The 24728-nt window shown below is 35.9% G+C and overlaps 1 long non-coding RNA gene across 1 annotated transcript; it reads right to left on the reverse strand.

The window, feature by feature from the left end:
- Window positions 1-1486: 1486 nt before the first annotated feature.
- LOC141503360 (uncharacterized) lies at window positions 1487-12557 on the reverse strand. Its single transcript, XR_012472825.1, has 2 exons — window positions 12341-12557; window positions 1487-1794 (listed from the first exon to the last, which is right to left on the reverse strand). It is a non-coding gene; the product is annotated as an uncharacterized LOC141503360 (long non-coding RNA).
- Window positions 12558-24728: the final 12171 nt, after the last annotated feature.

Below are 24728 nucleotides of genomic sequence, written 5' to 3' on the forward strand. Positions count from 1 at the left end.
TTTCTGGGTTCTTTCAAGAAATCTTTTTTTGGGCTGGAAACCAATTCATATTTCTCTCTCTCTCTCTCTCTCTCTCTCTCTCTCTCTCTCTCTGTATATATATATATCTGTATACATATGTATATGTATATATATATATATATATTTATATGTAATGAATCCTTTATAAAAAACACAATATGGATCTCTTTTAAATTCTGGCTTTCTAGATTCAATTCTTCATTCTATACATCACTATATATCAAGTTCTTTGTGGAATCTACCTCTGTCATTCAGTGCTTCAGCTATGGGTTCCAACTTCATATCATTTGTGGATCTGATAAGTTTACTGGATATGGCTTCATTGTAGAAATTATAAAAACTCTTGAAAGAGCAGAAGGACAGTTTTCGCTGGGCCACTCCTCCAGAGACCTCTCTGGACCCACTTTCTGTTCTCCACAACTAGAGTACTTTATTTACTCATCTCTGTCTTTTGGCTTCCCTCAAATCCCAGCTAACATTTCACTTTTTATACCACAGGAAGCCATCCCCATCCCTCTTCATTTCAACACCTTTCCTCTTTTGATGATTTCCAATGTATTTTGTAGAGCTTAGTACATAGTTTGTATTTGAATGTTGTATCTTCTATCTGATTGTGAGTTTGTCAAGGACAGGACTTATCTTTAACCTTTCTTTAAATCCCCAAATAGCATACAAATAGTAGGCACTTGATGCATGTTTATTGACTGACAAGCTAAACACTACATGGAGGTTGACTGTACTTTTCCAATAAGCTTTTATTTCCTTATTTGTTTATTTATCATGACTCTAAAGTCCCTTGAGATCAGAATTTGATTATCACTTTTTAAACATCTCCAACACTTAACACAGTGCCTTACACCTAGTAGGAGTTTAACAGATGGCTTGTTTAATTGAATTGATAGTAGCTATTCATGCTTCTTGAGTTCTGCCAAAAATCAACCTAATCCTACTCTCATCCAAGAGGAAATTGAAGTATAGAGAGATGGCACAGTGCAGGGAGTAGAGTTGGAGCAAGAGTTTAAAAAAAATTAAATGAAAAAAGGTTCAAATCCTAACTCTGATTCTTGCTACATGGATGAAATAGGAGAAAAAAACACAATTTGTTGAGTTCAACTTACCTTCAATTTGAAATTAGAGATAACATTATATAGGATAAAGAATGTTTAACTTTTAGTTCTAAACTTGGAATCTCCAAATCCGCTTTTGAATCTTAAATATTTCACTAGTTAAGTGAATTTAGTCAAAACACTTTATCTCTCCTCACCTCAATTTTTATATTAATAGAGGGATTTGAATCAGGCAACCTACAAGGTCTTTCTAGTTCAGGATCTCTGATCCTAGGTCTCAATGACCATTTATGTCTCTTCAAGCTTAAAATAAATATAATAAAATATTAGCTGAAGTAGTTTGCTTTCTTCAGTTCACGCAGTTATTAGTAGAACAAGTGAGACCTTCTGAGTCCAAATCCTATTCACTCACTTTCATGCTAGGAGACTTTTATTGCTTAGAATAGTAATTGTTTGTCTTAAAGTCAGGGATGAATGAATTGAGAACATTTGTTTCTCTTCTCCTGCTTCCAAGTTAACATTTATTCTCCATTGATTTGCACCTGGCATTATATCACATCCAAGAAATCCTAGTGACAATGATCAGTGATGAAAAGTAGGGCTCCTGGCTGAGCTTGATTAAATAGAAAAACTGCAGAGGGTGGAGGCAGATGGATCTCCTGAGGAGCTGTGCAGAGAAGCACCCTGCTGTCCAGAAAAGAGGTTGCTGCCAAAGAGAAGAACACAGAACTTGACTGCAGGTCTCAGGGGTGTCTTTCACATAAACTACACCACTAAACACCTTTTGGAGTTAATATGAGGATCCCAGCAGTTTGAAGTCCATAAAGCATAGAGCACAGTTCTGAGGAAATATTGCTTGATGAATACATTAAAGCATGCAAACATATGACAAATGATATAGAGAAACAGAAAGGAGGGAGAGAGGAAGGTGGGAGAGAGGGAGAAAGGGAAAGATTGATAGAGAAAATAAAAAAAAGAAATGTAGTGATTGACAAAGGAGATTTAAAAAGATATAAAGACATCAGTAATATGAAAGTCCCCATTTCCCCTAAAATTATAGCAATATGTTTAAGATTACTAAGAACTGGAAGGGGTAGCTAGTGGATAGAGTGCCAGGTCTAGGGTCAGGAAGCAACCTCTTTCTATGTTCAAATCTAACCATAGACTTTCTAGCTGTGTGATCTTGGGCAGTCATTTAACCCTCTTTCCCTCAGTTTCCTTATCAGGAGATGACAGACTTTGCTATTATCTTTGGCAAGAAAACGCTAAATGGTGTCTCAAAGATACAGACATATCTGAAAACAACTGAACAACAACATAAATTGGAAACAAAATGTATATTTGACAATTGGGGAATGATCAAATAAATTGTGATATTTGAATTTAATGGAATATTACTCCACATCATTTGTGAGAAATAATGCTGGTGGGGCAGCTAGGTTGCACAGTGGATAGAGCACTGACCCTGAAGTCAGGAGTATTTGGGTTCAAATCCAGTCTCAGACACTTAATAATTACCTAGCTGTGTGGCCTTGGGCAAGCCACTTAACCCCATTGCCTTCCAAAAATCCTTAAAAAAAAGAAAAAAAAAAGAAATGATGTGGGTGATAAAGAGAGAAAGTATGGAAAGCTCAACATGAACGAACAGAATAAAATAAAGGCCAGAAAGCAATATACATAGTAACCACAATTATGTAAATGAGTAACAAGAATACAGAAAAAATAATAGTAAGCAAAACAAAATTATAAAGGTCAAGAAGGTCTCAGATGAAGAGATATGAGAGGATTCCCCCCAATCTACTTTGTGAGATACATTGCACAACCGGTCAGATTTTTTAAATAAGATTGATCAGCTGTTCTGATTTTATTCCCCTCTCTATAAAATACTATTTGTTGTAAAGGACAGTTCACTGGGAGGTATACTTGGGGGTAACTATGATGATTTAAGAAATGGAAAATATTAATTCCAAAACTACATATATATATATATATATATATATATATATATATATATATATATATATATATTGAGAGAGAGAGAGAGAGAGCAATAAGAAGACCTAAATTATTATATTATTATGCCATAGTGTCATGATCCTTCTATGATCACAATTTAGAACCAGAAGAGAAATATCCAATACAACCCCTTCATTTTATTGATGAGGAAATAGAACTAGAGAGGCTAGGTGATTTACCCATAGTCACAAGTAACAAATGCAGAAATGAGATTTGAGCACAAATCTACCAAAAGGAGAAAAGGAAAATCAAAACAAAGTAGAGAGAGGAAAACAAGAGGGTTACCTCTATCTATACTAACTTTATAATTAAAGTCAGACCAAATCAAAATGAAAAAATCTGGGAGGGCTGTGGGTTCCTTGGTTCTAAATATATTTAAGCAAAGAATACTGAATGATCACTATGTTGTCAAAGAGATCCATGATTTGGATAGGAGACAGATTAGATTTTGGGGGGGGTACATTTGAGATTCCTTCTATTTCATTTCTAACTCCAGCATTCTTTTCATTTCCACAACCAAGATGTCTGTGGCAATGAAAAGCACACTGGATTTCAAATCAGAGAATCTTTGTTTGAATCTTACCTCTGCTACTTATCATATTGGGCAAGTTTCTTCACAGTGGGCCTTAGTTTCCTTATCTGTAAAATGATGGTATTCTAGCTCATGTTCTATGAATCCACTGAACTTATTTATGGGACTTTCCTCTTTGACACCCTCCTTCACAAAACCTCTCATTGTCATGAAAAATAAAAGGACTTCCTAGCAGCAGGAAGCTAAGAGGCCTTTATTTCTATACTCTTTTTTTAAAAAAAGACATTTCATATATATATATATATATATATATATATATATATATATATATATATCTGTAAGCAGCAGTGGAAAAAAATAAATATGAAACACACATACTAAACTCTGGAAATACCAAAAAAAGTCTCAAAGGCCAGAAACACTTTTCTCATTAAGCAAATATATATTTTTCCTGAGAACAAACATTTTATCATGAGGCAAATATTGTTCTTTCCTCAAGGTCTTTAAAACAAATAACTTTAATTTTTAAAAATGGCAAAAACTTTAATGAACTGTAACAAATGTGCAAAAAGTTTGAGGTTTTTTTCTTTTTAATCCTCTACAATTTCCTGGAACTTTTAGGTAACAAGAAGGACAAGGTTGATAGCTTTTGGGATCAATTCAGAGGATCATAAATTTCAAACTGGATGAGCACTTAGATGTCATCCATTTTCATCCATTCAAAACATGAGTAAACCAAAGTCCAGAGAGAAGTAAGGTAGAAAATCAAAATTTAAGTAGTGGTCTTCTGGTTTGAAAGCCAACTGTACTTCCATGAAATCTTCAGATTCGATTTTTTTGGGGGAAAGTATCTAAGTTGCTTTTAACACAATACATGATCATGAGTAAAACATCTCCAAGAGTCATCAGTTATTGTGGAACAGTGTCCAGGAGTAAGGCACTTTTTAGTGTGACTCAGGGAATGACTGGTCCTTCAGTTTGACTGGGAAGCCAATTTCTTAGACCCCCATTACCATACTAAAAGACACCTGAAGATGAAAATTCCTAGACAAAATAGTCAAAGTGATACCTGATAAAGGTAGGTCATGTTGCCCAGTCTGTCTCATAACAAGTTAGGAGGGCAATATCACTACAGTGACCTCAATAGATAATCAGCCATCAGCCTTGGGGTGACATAGGGTGAATGGGACAAAGGTGAGCTGACACTTTCCCAACTCCCTCATTATTTTGAGATCAATCATATTTGGTACAAAGGTCTTTGAGCGTACCTGGGGAAAATCTGATGCAGAAGTCAGGGTGGGGAGAAACTCATATTTTAGATCTTTCTAAGAATTTTCCATTGTCAACAACTGGATAGTTGAATACTGACATTGTTTATATTGCTTTTACTGGAGTAAAGAGGCCATGAGTAATCCTTAGTAGACAAGGTTGGAAGACTCCTATGGGAATGGGAGCCTGAGTTATTATTTTGATAGGTTATGAATTATTATTAGAAAATTCATACCTTTCATATCCTAGATAGAAATCCAAGAAAAGAAGATGATAATGGCACTATGGATTTAAAATGTACAGTAGGAATTGAGATATTGCTTAGTCCCCACAAGGAATAGTTCATTTGTGAAAATAAACTGGAACAACATCATATTGAATTACCGTCTTGTGGCCCTTAAAAACATTCCATCATGACTCACTAGTTGTAGTAGAAAAATGTGGAGCACTTGATATGAGTAGTTTCATTTTTGAAGAAGCTTTCAATTCAGTGTGAACATGCAGTCATAACTACTTCGTAATGTTTTTGTTTTCCTCTACCAGTCTATAGGTGAGGCCAAGCCCACAAAATTAGCACATTAATCAGATGAAGTCAACAAGCATTTATTATCAAGCATCTACCAAGTGTCAGTCACTGAAAAAGCAAAACAAATAAAATAAAAGCAAAACAAATGTCCTTTTTCTCAAGGAACTCATAGTCTAGGAGGGGAAGTAAAGTACACAATTATGCACAAAGAAGAAAGAGAGGGGACAAATATGAGATAATCAGCAAAGGGATGACAGAAAGACTTCTTGTAGGTGATGGGATTTTAGTTGGGACTTGAAGGGGACTCAAGTCTAATGATAGACCAGCATTTTTTTTTTCTAGGCAATGGGGTTAAGTGACTTGCCCAAGGTCGCACAGCTAGGTAATTATTAGGTGTCTGAGGCTGGATTTGAACTCAGGTCTTCCTGACTCCACAGCCAGGCTCTATCCACTGCACCACCCAACTGCCCGACCCTGCCTTTTTCTTTTTTTTTTTGTTACTAAAATTCTTCAAAATTATTTTTATTCTGAAGCCTATTTGTCCCCTAGGGAGTTCCCTTCTTTATGGGCCCATTAATTTCTCCATGTTATAGTTTAATCAAAGAATGAGATAAATCATTTCTAAATGTACTGTTGTTTAAGTGTCCTATTAACTAAATTGGAAGCAGCTCATCACATCTTCTACACACACTTTCATATATATTGATATATAATAATGTGTATTATATATGCATGTATGGACATATGCATATAGACACACATTCTAGTCATTTACTCTTAGTAACTTAGAAATACAAGAAGCACTGATTGATTCTCTTTGTGGGTATATGTCCTCTAGGTGTCTTCTACAGATTATAATCCTTATGAGATAGTAGCAGCTATATTCAATGGGGAAATAGAGATTGGATAACAATCCATGAGATGGACGGTCCCATTTGTGGAAAGTCGGGGTATTATTAAGCCCTATTTATATGAACTTCATCTCAAGGGCTCTAGGGAATTATTGGCTACCGTGTTTCAGAATAACCTTAATTGTCTCTCAACCTGCAGAGGAAGAAAAAGCTCCCAATAATAACTTCACATAATACCACATTATTCTTATTTACATTGAGAGTTCACTTTTTTACAGATATTGGGTCTCACACTGTTGAGGCAGATCTTATTTGCCTTAGGATCCACTTCTCCAGTAGTTGATGTGGGTATATATTTTATTCCTTGGGGGCAAGAGTTCTGATAAGCCTCTCTGAGCGGAGTATACTGGTCTTCACATAGATGCACATAGAACAAATACAGTAACAAGTCTATACTCAATAATTTTCTGATTTGGTAGGAACTGCTAAAGTATATCCTTAGTCAAAAAAGATTTTGAGGAATAATAGTTACTTCTATACCACCAAGATGTACTGAAAAAAAGATTTTAGTAGTCAAGTTGTTTAAGTGTCTTTGACTCTTTGTGAGCACATTTATGATTTTTCTTGGCAAAGATATCAGAGAGCTCTGCCATTTCCTTCTCCAGTTCATTTTACAGATAAGGTAACTGAGGCAAAAAAAGATAAATGATTTACCCAGTGTCACACAGCTAGTAAGAGTCTGAGGTTGGATTGAGCTCTGTTTTCCTAATTTCAGACCTGGCACTCCATACACTACTCCACACAACTGCTGTTGTTTGTAACCCTAGGTTTTCTTTTTTTTTAATTTTTTGGAGTTGCTTTTTTTTGGCAAGGTTTTGAATTTTGCATTTTTCTCTCTCCCTCTCTTCCCTTCCCCCTTCCCCCTGCCCCCTGACAGAAAGTCATAGCCTTTTATATGTAGCACCCCTTCTGCTTTTTTTTGTGAGTTTGTGTTTTGCCCATCCTTAGTTCCAAATAATTTTCAATGGACCCTGCTTTTCTCTGGCCTTTCTTATTCATTTTGAGATTTGATACTTACCCCAAGATTCTTATGTTGGGGGAGGGAGCTTGCTTGCAAACATTTAGTGTTTGAGAGACCTAGAGGCTAGCTAACTGCCCTGGGCTGTTGTTGATAGGAATTCCTAGGGGTTGCCCAATGGATTGACTGGTAAGGGACACCTGAGTCTTTCTCTCTCCCTGGGACATCTGTGCTGAGGATGTCAGCTTTTCCTCCCTACAATGGAAATCTTCAGGTTGCCCATAGTAGCCCAGTGGGCTAGGTCTACCAGACTGGAAGTGTCTCTATGGATCAACTGTCAGCTCTGGGAAGGCTTCAGGCACCCTGGGCTGTTCGGAAATGCAGGAACACCTGGGGCCATCTTCAGGCTATATATTCCAGCACACCAGGCCCTCTTTCCTGCCTAGGAATGCCAAAGGCATTGTTGTCATGGTCAGGCCAGTCAAACCAGCTGTTTATGCTGAATGTAGGTCCTGAACACTCAAGCTATAGCTTTCCCAGCACACTGGAGCCACCCACCTCACAGCCAAAATCTAATCCCAAAATCTCTGCTCCCATAGCAAAGGATCTAAGGTTAATTCCCCTGCCTTTTCCTACCATTCCTGTGTTTCTGTTTTCTTCCCTGGGCTTCCCCCCCCACCTCACTTCCCCATGACAGATCTTCTGGATGATGATTCACTCTGATTTTTTTTTTGTGCTTTATATCACTTCAGAATCTGTAAAGAGGCTTAATTAATGTCAGTTCTGAGGAAAATGCAGAAACACCTTACAGAAGTCATGGTTTCTCTCTGCCATCTTAACCAGAAGTCTCGACCCCAGTTTCTTGACAAAGAAACTAAAGTGATTTGCACTTCCTTCTGCAGCCTATTTTACTGATGGGATCCTGAAACAAATAGCATCAAGTGATTTGCCTAGGGTCACTAAGCTAGTAAGTTTCTGGTGTCAGATTTGAAGTCACGAAGATGACTCTTCCCAACTGCCCAAAATTCTATCCATTCCAACACAAAGACTTTAAACTCTGAGTAAAATTTTTGATCTAAGCCACTAACAAACCTGGGTTTCTCTGCCCCAGTCATGTAAATTAGTATGAGATTCTTGTATATCTTTTTATGAAGACTTAATGGGAAACAGGGAAGATGTCCAAGAGTTATAACGTATTTAGAAAAATGAGGATACCAAATGGTATTTAGGTAGTCATTTCTTTAAATTTAAGTCTAGTAATAGTCTTGTTAACATATATTTTAGATGCTCCTAAGTAGAGATATTTTAAATTAATGATAATTTGAAGAGAAGATCAAAAATTTAGAATAGAACCTTTTTCAAGTATATACTTTGTTATTTGGGTCATAAAATATATACCTTGCTTCAAATAATTCAAAATAGAACAAAGTACTAAAGAAGAGACAAAAGGATCCTTCACTACTACGTTTGAATATTAGATCATGACCATTTGATCATGAGAGTACATGAGCCCCTCCTATCTCCCAGTCTTTTTAGAGATCAATAGCATTGAACTTGATTAAAGGCAGAGAGGGCATAATCACATTTTCAGATGTGACACAAGTCTGGGAGGGACAACAAACATAGTGAAGAGCAGAATTAATATCTAAAAATATCTTGAAAGGCTAGAGCTTACAAATGAATCCAGAAATTTGAAATTTAATAGAATAAATGCAAAGTCTTACATTTTGTTTCAAAAAGATTATTCCACAAGTACTAGAGACATGATTAGATAAACTTTTTTTTTCTTTCTGGACAATAAATCCTGGGGTTTTCTTGTAATAAAAGTACAATATGAGTCAACAATTTCATGTAACAGCTAAAAGGAAGCTAATGAAATCATTGAGTATACTAAGAGGCATGATATCAAATACTAGGAAGGTAATGATCCTGCTGTATTGTGACTGGAATATTGTTTTCCATTTCTAGTTTTGATATTTTGGGCTATAAATTGATCATCTGGAGAGGGTTTAGAAGATGGCATCCCATATTGTTAAGGCCCTCTACATCTTGCCATATATGTAGATGAATGGAAGCTCTAGGCAAGGTTTAACCTAAAGAAGAGAAGATTGAAAGGTGAATTTGATAACTATCATCAAGAATTTGAAGGATTGTTATATGAAAATAGGATTAGATTTGCTCTTGATGAGCCTACAGTCTAATTAGAAGCAAGGCATGGAAGTTGCAAAGTGGTCAATTCAGACTTAACGGGTTATTGATTGTTTTTTTTTAAACTTGCTAAATTACAGCTAACCAAAAATAGAACTATCTGCCTTAGATTGAAGAGTGCTCTTCCAGGCTGAAAATATTTTAAAAAGGGTGATGATAACTGGTACAGGATATTGCACCAAACACAATTCCTGTTCTTGATAACCCATAGAGGCTCCTTTGAAATCTGAGCTTCTAGGATCCTGCAATTTTTTGATTTGGATAAAGAAGATCCAGACTTGAGCTCCCATTCTGCAGCTGAATACCTGTGTGACTAAAGAATTGATTTCATCTTTCTGGAATTAGATTCGTACAATAAGGAGAACTATAGAAATGTTTCATTCTTTCTATTGATTTGTCATGAGTAACAAACTATCATTAATCAGAATTATTCACCGGTAGAACAAATACAAATTATATATTGCCAATATTGGACTGAATAAAAGTCTTCATCTAAAATGGAAGTAGGATTAAGTATAAAATTGCCTGGGTAGAAAGTCAAGTGGATAATTGAGACAATTTCTACATAATTCCAAACTTCACTTTCCCACTCTCCTAAAACATCACATTTTTGTTTCAAATAATCTGATAATCTGGTCTAGATGATTGATTTTCTTGAATTGTTTTGAGACTCACCTCACTAGTCCTCTTTGTGTCAATAGACAATGTCACTCAAATTTGGGAAGCCCTTCATCAAACAATTTTCTGGTTCACTTTGCCTAAAAGACTTTAAATATCCTTTCTGATTATTTTAAATATGCTTGAAACTATCCCTTATAAGTCAAGGTTATGAAAAGAGGAAGCTAAATTGATGATTATCAATAAAAGGTTTCCAATGATAGTAAGTATTCTGTAACTAAGGCTAGATTTACAGCAGCAGAGGTTGAATTTTAAAGTGGCTGCTGTAACTTCAGCTGACAATGACTTGAATCATTGTGGAAAGTAGAGATATAACCAGTTCTTTGGGACTGCAGAAGTCAACTGAGCCTTTGAACAGGGAATGGAAAGATACTCATCCTTTGAAAACACTGTTCCCATGTACCCCAATACCAATGCCTTTCATTTCATCTTTTTAGCCTGCCATTGTACAAAGAATACTAGATTTAAAAGTCTGAAGGTCCAGGTTGAAGTCTGAAAACTTCTCTTAACCATAGGCAAGCTTCTCAAACTTTCTGAATTTTAATTTCCTTACCAGAGAATATAAAGATAACTGTATTTACATTGTCTTATTCACCAGGGCTTATATGAGGATCAAATGAGGACCAGTATAAATAAAATGCTACATAATCACACAGATCTACGTGAATAGGAGCTCTTCTTATTACCAATGAGAAATCTGAAGTAATGGAGAGCGAGATGGCTTTAGTGGCAGGACATAAGTTTTAGCCTAGCTTCTCACATATTAATGATGAAACTCTAGGTAAGTCTCTTTAACTCCTAATGTAATAAACTACATTTGAAAATCATAAAAGTGAAGACATTGCTAGCCTTCATAGCTAGAAAAATTTTCTTCCCTTGTAGTTGCATGCCAGTGAAACCAGAGGATTTTTATACGAGGATGTATAATATGGATATATACATATGTAAATGTATATTATATATGTAATATACATTTATTATAGATATTGTTATTTCACCATATATAGAAGTATATATGTATGTATATAAGCACATATACATATATGTATATTACACACAAAAGGACATATATATATATATATATAAATTTTCATTTTTTATGGGGAAAAATGAACCCTGAACTTTTAATCTAATACAAGCTCAATATGAATGCAATATGAATAAATGTATATTCATGCACACATTTGTGTGTATATTTGTACAGATATATCTTGATTTATTTTTATAAATCATATATTATGTATGTCTCGATATTTAAAATTAAATATTAATTATCATTAGATAGAACTCTCTAGTTCATATGACAAAAACCTGATGTGATAAAATTTTGCCTTTTACTCAGTTTTAGAAAACTCAAACTGACCTAGCCATTAGATTAAAAGGTCAACATTCTGAATTTCCTGAGATTTGGTATCTTGGAAAAAATATGTATATATTGAAGTCCCACATGGAAGACATAACATAGCAAGCATTGTGTGATATTATATCTTTGCTTTCTACTACCATATGCTGGTCCTTTGATTAAAAGAAATGAAATTTTGTCTCTGAAAATCTTCCATTAATTGAACTTCTCACTAATTCTAGCTGGTCTGTTTCCCTGTTGGTGTGAATTGATGTCAAAAACACATATGCTATTTCTTGAAATAGATTATATTTCTTTGGAGTTTGTATCATTCATTATTTAATGTACTTCCCCCATCCTGCAAGGGTGCCCAGCATTCTTATCTGTCTCCTCAAAAGATCTTACAATTTGAGCCAGCAGTGTGATATTGACAGCCAAGTATGAAGCAAAAATCACTCTGGCATGATTGATGATGCATAAAGAAAGGGTCAGGGTCCAGAGTGAAGAAAGTGATACTGTCTGATCAGAACACTTTTAGAACAGAGGGTTCAGTGTTAGTATATAGGTTGACCTAGCTTATTCATAGGCAATTGTTCAATTTTAATTTGAGTATTTATATTTTAGGGATTGGCAAATGTTATAAATTAACTTTGATTTACTGTTTTCTTGATTATTAGGCCCTAATAAAATGATGAGAAAAATATTGATAATAAATATGTAAATGTAAATGTGTTCTGGATACGCTTTCAAAACTAGAAACCTGATTTTAAATATGTGCTATCATATCTCTGGATTCAATCTATGCTTCTTACCTTCCTAGAAGAAAATGTGGAGGCATAGTTAGAAGTTGCAGAGTCAGATTTCAGATCAAGCTAAAGCAATAAAAGGCTTATGATTAGAATTGTTTTGAAAAGGAATGAGTTATCCAAGCCAGATATTTTCAAGTGGAGGCTAGAGGACTACTTGTCTGGGTCTCTGTAGAGGGAATTCTAGATATCACTGGAAATGACCTCTGTACTGCTTCTAGTCTAGCACTCACCACAATCATCCTAGAAAGCAGGACCTCTGTTGTGAACTCGTCAGTTGCTTCTGTGGATGATGTAGTCACAATTACAGAGGATACAGAAAAGAACATTCTTATCACCAAAGTTCCTTATGTTTTCAAATAATTAAAAGTGAGTAACTGATAATATTTTATCAGTGGAAATTACATTATAAAAGGATTGCCCTATGCTTCATCACTGTACCCCTAAGGACCGTAAGACTTTCAATAAGACTGGTAATTGAAACTTCCTTTATGTATTGTCTGCTAGTAAGTGAGCTTCTTGAAAGCAAAATCTTCTACTTTTCCTTTAGTATCCTCAGTATTTAGCACAGAATTTTGTACATAGTACACTTTTAAAAATGTTTTTTTCATCCATCCATCTATTCTATAAACAACAGTAAATCACTGAAGAGTCTGGATACAGTAGGAAGGAGGGGAGGAAGTCAGAAAGAATCGGAAAAAAGTGTTACTGACACTTCAATATCCTTGTGTTTCTACAGGGGACCTCTTTAAGATGACTATGATTTACCAAGTCATAAGAAGTTGAACTCTAGACATAGTGCCACTGAGATGTGAGAAAGATTCTTATTCAAAGATTTTGTCAAGTGTTTCTTAAATCCCCTTAGTCTCTATTGAAACAATCATTATAGTTTGAAAAAACATTTTTGCTTCAAATTAGCTCTAATTATTTCTCATCTTCTCTTCGTTCATTCTAAGTCCTTAAGTCATTTAGATAAGAAGTTTACAGAGGATGGTGACTCATATTGAATATTACTAATTGACTGCAAGTGAGCTGGTTCAAGCTGGCTCCAGCATATTATTGTTCTTCTATCTGACAGAGCTACAAATATTTGAAAACAGGGATCAAGTCTTGTCTTCTGGCTGTCCTCAGATTTATCTTGTTTGTTATCATCTCCCCATCTTACTTAGCATTCATAAGGTGTTTTCTAACTTGTCAGGGACCTTTCTAAGTATAAATTAGCACTGAACTCCTTCTTCTCAATGTCCTAACTGAGCACAATCATTTCCTTCCTTCTGGCCACAGACCCTTTATTTATTCATCATTATGTAAAACAGGGTAGTTGTCATTTAAGTTTTAGATTCCATGTCACACTATTGACTCATATGGAGGTACAGACCAAACACAGATGCCAAGGACCTCAGGACTAGTTACATTAATTCTCTGTCTATTATTCTCTTAGAGCATTGTGAGGCTTAAACATGTGAATGAAAGCAAAGCCAGCCCGCAACTAAAATATCTAATGCCAATAATAACGACTACAAATACTTAAAAGCACCTCATGTGTTCAGAGCTCTTTATTAAGCACTGAGGATGATGTACAAATTAAATAATATATGCTTGCCCCCCCCCTAGACCTAAGGATGAAGTCATTGAACTTCAGTGAAACACCTTGCCTCTGGCAAGGATTCAGAAAATCCCCCCGGGGTCATAAAGACAAATCCCCATATCAACAAGCCAATAAATCCCTGTCTTAACCAGACAAAATGAAGTCTTTGAGGTATGACTCCTCTTCTGCTTGGCCCTGATTACTTTATATTCCTGCTCCTTTAAAAGCTCACCCTCTCCTCATTTGAGTTGCTGGCTCCTTTTGTGAGACTAGCCTGCTTCTGGGGAGGATGATAGACCAAAAATATGCCTTCATTTGGCTTGGGAAAAAAGTCAGAGTCTAAATTCTTTCCATAGATGACCTGTGTCATGGACCTCAGCACTAGAGCCTTTCTCAATCTGATCCCTTCCTTCTTTTTCAATCTTCTCCATATTCTTTCTGATCATTGCTGATTTTTTTACATAAGATCATTCCTCTCCCATCAGATAATCTTCCGATCTCTTCCCTCCTCACTTTTACTCTTACCTCCCATCTTTCTTTAAGACACACCTCAATTCCCAACTTAAATATTATATCTTTCTCTGTCTGACTCATCTCGATTCTTGCTAGTGTCTTCCCTCTGAGATTACTTTCCCTTTACACTTTACAATGAATATATTTTGTACGTATATAGTTATGTGCATGTTGTGTTGGCAGAGACCATATTTTTGTCCTTTGTATTGAGCACTTAAATATAAGATTGGCAGATAGTAAGTATGTAATAGTAGAAGTATAAATTAATTATAATATAATTATATTATTTTATATAATGTATATAAAATCAGAATTATATATAATATAATCAATAATAATAGAAGCATATATTAATTTTTGTCCTATTTAAGGCTTTAGAGCAAGTTTTGGGAATACAGAGAAAAGAAAAAAAAATCTTAGTCCTCAATAAGTCTACAATATAATTGGGAAACAACATAGAAATTACCATGAACATAATGAATACTGACTGAGTGATCAAATTAAAGATACTTCACACATTTATATAAGCATATAGGAGAGGCACAAAACTAAGACTTAGGTGAGGCATGAAGAAGTAATTTTTATGAACCTGCTAATAAGGGGAGACTATACTAATATTGAAGATGTGACAATATGCTCATAATACTCTCATATTAATTAGTTTAGATTTTTGAAGATCTGCTAATTATTCAGGACATATAGATACTTAGAAATAAAAGTTTTGATTATACTGGTCATGAGAAGTCTCCCCCCATGTTCCAGGAAACATGAGCTGGGTTCCAATTCCACAATGTGACATTCTGAATTTGACAAAGGTATCTTTGTGGCAAATGCATGCAAATGTCATGGGAACCATTTCAACTATATTTATAAAGGCATATTGGCCAGAAGCCTAGTGTCAAAAATAAACCATAAGGGAAGAACTCTGTAGGTGTAAGAGGATTTAATTGAGTTGAGGGAAAAGCAAAGATTATTGTAGGTATTTCCTGCCAGTAGCACCTGAGGAAGTATACTGGACAGAAAATGGAGGACTCTTAGGGTGAGATGTTGCTGATCACATGATCAGAAATGTCACAAGTCCATGACATCTAGGGATCTCTCAAATTATGGTGATATTTTCTCTTCTTGGGCTTTGCATTTGCAAATTTTGAAGTCAACAGATTTCAAAGGCTCTACCAATGAGATAATGGAATAATGATATAAGAGAATTAAAGGATCTCCATTAGAAGAGATCGCAGAACTGATACTGTATAAAGGTTCCTGAGCAAGTATTCCTTCTGGAACAATATCTTGACAAATAGACATTAAGCAGTAGAGGACCTGTTATCTTCAGGAAGCAGACTGCCCCATGCTTCAGTACTTCTTATCATTTGGAGGGTCATACTAATTCTTGCTGAAGTTTGGGAGCTTGGAATCTTTTCAAACTTCGATGTCATACTAAAAAAGCAACATTTTTTAACTGTTTCAGAAACAATTGAACTACATAAAGTTAGAAGTAATCATTAAAATAGGAAACTGCTAGACAGCAGATAACTTCTCTGATACTCCTCTTTCCCTTCCCTTCCCCAACCCCAATTCTACTACCATAGTAAACTCACTAGTTATTTCTTTCTAATGAAATAGAGTCTTCTGACACATAAGTGATGCAGGGTGTTATAGACATAGGAGATGTTGTGATTAGAAACAAATTCTGTAGAAGAAAAGATATTGTCTGTGTCTATCTGGGGAATTTCCTGTTGTTCAAAGTGACTGCATTGTTAAATATGAATTCAATAAGATGGGAGCAGCCTCAACTTGTTCCCCCTCCTTCAGCTTCCAGTTTCTAGTCTCCCTGAACTTGGTCATTGATGGTTCAAGATTACACTGATATGAAAATCATCTTTGATAGGAAATGAAATGTTGGACTTAGAGGTAACATACCTTGGGAAAGGAAAGACCAGCATTTAGCTTGCCTATTGGAGAGCACCTAGAACCAGTTGCTGGACCACTTCCCAAGCACCATCCACTACAGAAATATATTTAATTTGGACCTGAAAAGAATCTGTCTCTCTTCTTCATCCTGGAAAGATGGCTCTCTCTCTCTCTCTCTCTCTCTCTCTCTCTCTCTCTCTCTCTCTCTCTCTCCTTCCTCTCCAATCACTCTCTCTGTCTCACTCAATTTTTGCTAAAATTTTCTTGAGAAATTTTTTAAATTTCTGTTTATATGGAGGATTATAGTTCTCAAATCTCCATGAACAGAAATTAAATTTCTTAAGAAATCTATTGCTTAATTTCCTTGTTACTTTAACATCACAATAATGTATAAAAACACTTTTTTGACCCTAATAATTCTAGATCTAGAGTTAATATTTTAAGTGAATTTATTCATTTAAACTAGACCATCTTACCATTTTTTCCTTCAATAAGTTGACATTGTCACAGAATACAAATCACCTAGCCAGAGTAGTAAGAATATCCACGTCATGAAGCTTGAAGTGACATTGGCACACGTACTCCCTACATGAATACCTCACTACTGTTGTAATGTGGTATAGAATGTGTTCAAGAAAGACTAGTGTGATGTGAGGGCTGCTGAATCCTTTCCAGGCTTGCTTTCTACCTTTGATGTCTACCTGTGTCACCCAACTCTCAGCTGTTGCTCCAAGAAGTTGTAGCATACATAGTGGCTATACCTGGTAAATTGTTTCAGAAGATAGGCTAAACCAGGTTGAGGGTAACTGATGGGGGTCTCAGCCTCTCAATGAGTTGTGGATGGCTGTCTACTCCAAACATGTGAAGACTTCCACTAATGAAATGGGAGGATGAGGAAAATTCCTTCTAATAGTCACGAAGTCAGCAGAAGCAGATACTATGGAGTTCTTAGAACTTGGTTAGGCATCAAAGACACCAAGGTCATCCACTGCATCTAGTTATCATCAGTTGTCTTGATTCCATTGTGCCACTGGACTGTGATGACTTTGGAAGAGAGAGTGAGGCAGATGACCTCATGCAAATATATCTCAATTAAATTCAATTTATTCATAAATCAAAAAATATGACCCTTACCATTTTTACCATTCCTATTTCAGAGTACTGTAGTGATAGGCAAGTGATGAAACAGCAGGTGCAGATACACTGGGAGCTGTAGTACCCAGGATACAGGTGCCCTAGGACAACAGGGACATCTCACTGGAAGAAGCTGTAGAATTTGGCAGCCCCTTGTGTGTGTCTGAGTGACCTTTTAAGGATTGTTCTACTCATCTGCTAGTGATGAAGGCACTAGAAAAGGTGTCCTAAAAATTGTCTGCTTATCCAACCCTGGCCTGATTAACCAAGCAGGCAGGGATCCCATCCTATACTTGAAGCACAAAAAATGTACAAAGACTTCTTCAGAGTTGATTCTTCTCATATCAGTATGTGGGAATGTGCACACACTAATAGACAACACAAGATCCAATAAACCTGAAAGATGAACAACTCTTGTTGCAAGAGAACTCAGCAGGCATCACATCCAAATAGCAGCCCTGAGTGAAACAAGGCTTGTAAATGAAGACCAGCTTACTGAAGTTGGAGATGGATACATGTTTTTCTGGGGAACCAGTGAAGGGAAGTACCATGAAGCTGGATTGGGTTTTTCAATCAAAACTAATCTAGTTAAGTCATACAAGTTTGTATGTCTACAAAAGAACAGTCAATGGCAACAGTGCCTATGATCCTATCATGATAAACCCCTATGAGGTCAAAGAAAAATTTTATTATGACCTGAAGACCTTTATCAAAAGGGACAAGCTTATAATTCTGGGAAACTTTAATGTTAGAGAAGGCTCAGATAACTAGACATGGCAGGGAGTCTTTGGAAAGAATTGAGTTGGAAACAGCAACAGTAATGGTCCCTTGCTACTGATCTTGTGACTTTCTCTCTCAAACACTGTCCTCTATTATCTAAATGCAATGAAATTTCCTGGATGTACCTTCATGGCAAACACTGACATCTAATAGACTATATGCTCGTAAAAAGAACAGACAGATAGGAAGTGAGAGTGAGAAAGGCAATGTGGGTGGAGAGCTGAATTGATCACACTCATGCCTTCCAAACTGAATATTCACATACAGCCTCATCAGTGTCCCCAAGGTAAAATGGATATCAGAAGAATTAATGTCAAGGAACAATTTGTTGCTAACTTGGAAGGCAAGTTGAGCCCCCACAGAGTTGACAACAGTGAAGCAGAAAAGGATTGGACAACTTCCAGACATCTGGTATATAGTACTGTATTTGTTTATGTGGGTCAGAATATTCACAAACATCATGACTGATTTGATGAAAATAATGGGGAAATGAAGAAGATGCTACATGAAAAATGAGAATTCCACAGGGTTTACTAGTAGGATAGTTCACCTATTTCTATGAAAGTAGCATTTAATTATTTGAAAAATAAAGTAAAGAAACTTAGAGAGATACAGAATCCTTGGCTCAGTCAGAAGTCAGATGAAATTCAGTTTTAAATAGATAGTAACAATCCCAAGTGCTTTTATGATGCCCCAAAGGCTGCTTATGGGCCAAGGATGTGGAGTGCATTTCAACTATCATTGCTGATGAGCTGAACACTTCCATAGTGTTCTTAACAGGCTATCATCAATCAATGAATAAACATTTGAAAGTTTACCTCAAGTTGAAGTCAATTATTCCTCAGTTGAATTTCCAACAGAAAAAGAGTGCTCCTTTCAAAGCACTAGGTATTGATTCTATTCCAGCTGAGATCTACAAGTTATGGGGTTCATTGATCATATAAAAGATAACTGATTATATAGCATGAGAAAGTTATCCCCCAGGAATTCAAGGATGCCTCCTTTGTCCAGCTCTATTAAGGAAAAGGGAACGGATTGTCTTGTGACAATCACACAGGTGTTTCTCTTGGTCACTACTGGCAAAATTCTTGCCAGAGTCATCCTTAACAAGCTTATCCTTCATCTGGAAGATGGTTACCTACCTGAGAACCAGTGTGACTGGAGGAACAATTTGCTGCTTGCTGCCTGACAACTCCAAGAAAAATGCCAAACGCAGAAGAGAGTTCTACATACAACATTTGTAGATCTGACCAAGGTCATTGATACTGTCAGTCATGAGGGTTTATGGAAAATTATGTCAAAATTTGGTTGTCCAACTTCCTGACAGCATGCATACCTGGGTTCTTGATAAGGAACAATGCTTTCAAGATTTTCCAGTCACCAAAGGAGTGACACAAGGGTTGTGTCTTTGCTCTCATATTTTTTAGCATAATATTTTCAGTCATGCAATCAAACATCTTCACTGAGGATGAAAACACCATCAAGGTCAACTACCACACTGCTGGTAATTTCTTTAATTGGAAAAGGCTACAAGCCATGACCAAAGTAGAGGAAGTGTTAGTGCGTGGTTTTCTCTTTGCATATGATTGTGTCCTCAAAGCAGCCTCTGAAGCTGAGATGCAACAAAGTATGGCTCCATTTTCTTCTGCTAGTGCTAATTTTCATCTAACAACACCAAGAAAACACAGGTGTTCCATCAGGCAGCACCATATACCATACAAATGTGGAACCATCGGATATGGCAATGGAGAAGTATTGAGTACTGTGGACAAGTTCACTTACCTTGGCAATGAAGTACACATTGATAAGGATGTTGATATACACATTGCCAGAGTTAGCTCAATATTTGAGATGCTCGAAAAGAAAATGTGTGATAGAAGAGGTATTAGATTAACTACCAAACCAAAGGTCTACATAGCTGTTGTGCTGACCTCATTGCTGAATGCTTTTGAAACCTGGACAGTCTTCCAGTGCCATGCCAGGAAACTTCCATTTTAATCCTCTTAGAAAGTTTCTGAAGATAACCTGGCAGGCAAAGATAACAGACACTGAGGTCTTTTCTCAAGCTAAACTGCCAAGCATTCAAACATTACAACAGAAAGCACAACTATGATGAACTGGCCAGATTGTTCAAATGCCAAATGTACACTTGCCAAAAAGACTATTTTATATAGAACTCACACAGGGCAAGACCTCACTGTGGGGTTTCAAGGTCTCTCAAGAACTTTGGAATTGATTGTGCAGCATGGGAGACATTAGTAGACAACAGTCCCGTCTGGCATGCTCTCAATAGAGAGCTAAAAGGAAGCTAAAAGGAAACTTGAAGTGCATAAGTTCAAAATACCCACCGCAGGTGTTCACATGCACTATTTGTGCCCAACCTGTTGTAGAACTCTACAAGCTCATATTAATTTGATAAACTAGTTGGACACACTGTAACTTGTCTCTGACATAGTAATGTTACTTTTGGCCTTTTTTTAATAAGGAAAGACAAAAACCAACCCATCCACACTATTTTGGTTTTGTTTGTATTCACTTTTCCTTCAGATTATTTGTATTTGTGAGAAAGTGAGCTGCATATTTGGGGTTTTTTTCCTTTATTTTGTCATCTTTGAGCAAAAATGATTTCAAGGCTCAGGTATTTTGCATGCTGCTGCAGAAAAAGCATTGATTTAATTTGAAGATTGCTTGACACTAACATGCCTGTGTGAGGGGAAGAGTTTGTATAAGGTCTTGGGGAAGAAATAGTTTTTCTTTCCTTCTTTGAGAGAAACCAGTGAGGTTGCAGAATTTTGGGGGGATCAACTCCAAATATATGAATAGTAAACTTTGCAGGGCAGCAATTAAGAGGGAAACTAACTCTTCAAAATGTCCTCGATTTCTCACTTAAACTGTCATTAAATTTCCACTTGGGTGATATCATACTTTTCTCTTAACTGAATGAGACATTTCCTCTTGCTTCCAACTATATTCTAATAAACATATTATTATTTATGATGGTCTTTTATGTACTTAGTATTTAGTGGGAAGGAATCAGGCCGAAAGGCATAGACTTCTGGATACCTCTCTCATTATGACATAATGACTAGGAAAGCTGCTTGAACATAAAAATTATGCTCCTAGATCAGAAATATTTAGATAAGCAGAGAAGTATAATATCCAATCCAATATGTCTGTCTCTTTTTACAAGAAAAAACAGAATGGCCAAGGTTGTGGTCTTTTCTCATGATCCTTGCCTCAACAGAATCAGTAACTCTTGAAAAGGGGTCTCATATTGTAGAGACATTTATCCATACCTCTTCATGTGTTGCATTTAATCAACTCATTTGTACATAGAAATTTTACATGGGCAGCACACAACTCTACTTTTACTAAGAACTAATTGTATGTACTCACACTTCTACAACAATTGTGAGTTGTAGTGCCAGGAGTAAATGCCCAAAGAACAAAGTAATAACTCTACCCTACTTCTCCCCCTAACCTATATTCTTTATAATAAAGAATAAGTGAAAGAAAGAATGATTGACTATAGTTAGTGAATACATAAACAAATTATCTTTATCTGTAATAATCTAATATTGTCTATAGTGTTCTTTCCCCCTTATCCGGATTCATTGCAAAAAAAGGTGGAAAGTGCTGTCTCATATTTCTTCCTTGGGGCCAAGTTATAATAAGCTTTTGTCAAACTGATGATTCCAAAATTCTTTCTATAGTCTTTTTATCAAAGAGACTATATTGTGTAGTGTATAGGTACCACAAAGGTTTAGTGTATAGGTGCCATATATCAACTTTTGATTCATGATTCTGCTAAAATGACTGAAACTCTAAGCAACCTAGGCAGCTCTAATAATTCAGTTTCAGAAAAGGCAGTGACTTACATTAATGAAGCATCTTCTTTACCTGGAAGTTCTCTGTACTAATCAAAGCATGGGTTCATTCTAGGAATCTGCTAATAAATGTTTAACAATCAGATCTCTGGAAATTAATCTAAATTAAAAAAAAATCTTTATTATTAGCATTTTCTCCTTCATTTTCTTAAGTCCAGACACCAAAGAAAGCAAATACAGCCCTGATTTAAAATTCATGAATTGGGGCAGCTAGGTGGTACAGTAGATAGGGCACTGGCCCTGGAGTCAAGAGGACCTGAGTTCAAATCTGGCCTCAGACACTTAATAATTGCCTTGTTCTGTGACCTTGGGCAAGTCACTTAATCCCATTGGCTTGTATAAAAAATATTTATCAATTAACAATGTATGGATATTCACGCTGAAAACTTAATAATCTGGTCTTAAGAGTCAGATCAGAAGCTGGCTCAAATATACCCCTGGTCTCTGTCTCTTTTGTAGATAAGCAAATTAAAGTTAAGAGACCTGAAATGACTCACTGAAAGTTACATGGTTGGGAAATGGTAAGATTATAATCCAAACCTAGTTCTTCTGCCAGTCCTCTTTATACTACAGACTTGAGGAAATTTGAGGTTAGTAATTTTCCTATAGATAATACATAGTAAAACTCAGATTTAGACACAAATCTCTGTACTTGGGGATGGTTAGGTGGTACAGTGAGTAGAATGCTCTGTCTGATGTTTTTGTCCTTCAAAGAAGATCATGACATCAGGGGAGGTGATGTCATGACAAGCACATGAATTGGATTTGAGTGAGGGGGGTGCTGTGATAAGTAGTCAACCTCACTTTCTCTTCCAGATCCATGTGGAGCCAGATTTGAACTAGGATGACTAGAGATGGCCCTGAATTCAGGCATACTCATCATCAACAGTTCAAATCTAATCTCAGACATAATAGCTGTGTGACCCTGGGCAAGTCACTTAACCCTGTTTGCCTCAAATTTTCATCTGTAAAATGATCTTTGCCAAGAAAACCGCCAAATGGGGTCACAAAGAATTAAACATGACTGAAACAACTCAACATCAATAATTTCTGTGCCTAGTCAAATCTCTTTCCACTATAATTGATCCTAATTGTTAGATAAATCTAGACCTAACTTTAATGAAGACATAGACAGCTATCTTATCCGATATTCAAATAGTATAAAATTGGGAGGATTAGCTATTTTACTGAGTGACAATCAACGGACCAATCAGCAAGTATTTTCTTGGATCAACTATAAGTCAACAACTCTTTTTTGAGATTCTGTGTATAAAAAGACAAAATTGAACAGTCCTGACCTTTTGGGAAAGATAACATGTAAATGGAAAAAAGATTTTATAAAATATACACAAAATTAATATAGGTAAATAGTTTGTGGAAAATAAATTAAGAGCTAATGATATCAAGAAAGCCTTCTCAGTGGAACATATTTCTTGAGAAGTTTGGAAGAAAATAAGGAATGTGAGGAAGTAGAGATGGGGAGTGGAGAACATTCTAGACAATGGGGATAGTTAGTGCAAAAGTATGGTGACAGGAGATAGACTATTGAACATTAAAGACCAGTTTGCCTGAAGGGGGATTAATATATAAGGTTGAAAATAGGTAAAGACCAGGTTGTGAAGGGTATTAAAAACCAGAGGAACTTATCCTTGATACTGGAGGGAATAAGAAACATTTGAAGTTTAGTGAATAAAGGAATAACATGATTAGATTTTAGAAAATGTAATTTAAAAGTTTTAGAAAAAGAGCTTTTAAGCTTGAATGTTAGCATATAAAAAGATAGAAATCAATAGATATAAATGTAAAGACACTTATTTGGGTATGAAATCAATTGTACAAGTACAGGAATGGATAAGGCAGGTTAAATAACTTTTTAAAAATCTGTTGTTACAGCAAACTATAAGGTCAGTAGTAGTCAACAGTGATGTGGTAGCCAAAAAGGTAATGCAATATTAAAGGGACAATGTCTAGGAGAAGGAGAGAGAAGGAATGGTTCCCTTGTCCTCTCATCTGGAGCACATCTAGAGGAGGGCAATCAGAGTTAGAGACATTGTTGAAATATCAATGGAAGACCTACAAGATCTTTTATCCTATAAAAGACAGAACTAGGATGTTATTTGTTTTCGAGAGTATGAAAGACAGTCATATGAAAAAGATATTTGATAAGCTCTGCTCAGTTCTGGAAGGCAAACTCACAAAGAGGCAGAATTAAATTCAACCCAGTGGATCTCACCTTGGACAAGACCTTGAACCTCAAGACAATGGAAGACCTAGTAAAGGTCTCCAAAAGTCAAATGGGCTACCTTGTAGCATGGCAAATTATTTCTAATGGGAGGCATTTAAATACTTACTGATCACACAAAAAAAGAATATTATAAAGGAGATTTCATTAGGGGTATGGGATGTACAAATGGACCACTTAAGTCCTCTACCTCTAAGATTCTGTGGATCTTGGAGCTAAAACTATGAATTCACTGAAATAGAAAACCCCTAGGTGAGATAATTGCTTTTACCAATATTGCTCAGCATATTATTTGCAATTTCTCAAAAATTGCCTAGATAATAGAAAGGGTAAATGAAT

The sequence above is a fragment of the Macrotis lagotis genome, chromosome X (genome assembly GCF_037893015.1).
Source record: "Macrotis lagotis isolate mMagLag1 chromosome X, bilby.v1.9.chrom.fasta, whole genome shotgun sequence".
In the NCBI taxonomy this organism is placed as follows: Eukaryota; Metazoa; Chordata; class Mammalia; order Peramelemorphia; family Peramelidae; genus Macrotis; species Macrotis lagotis.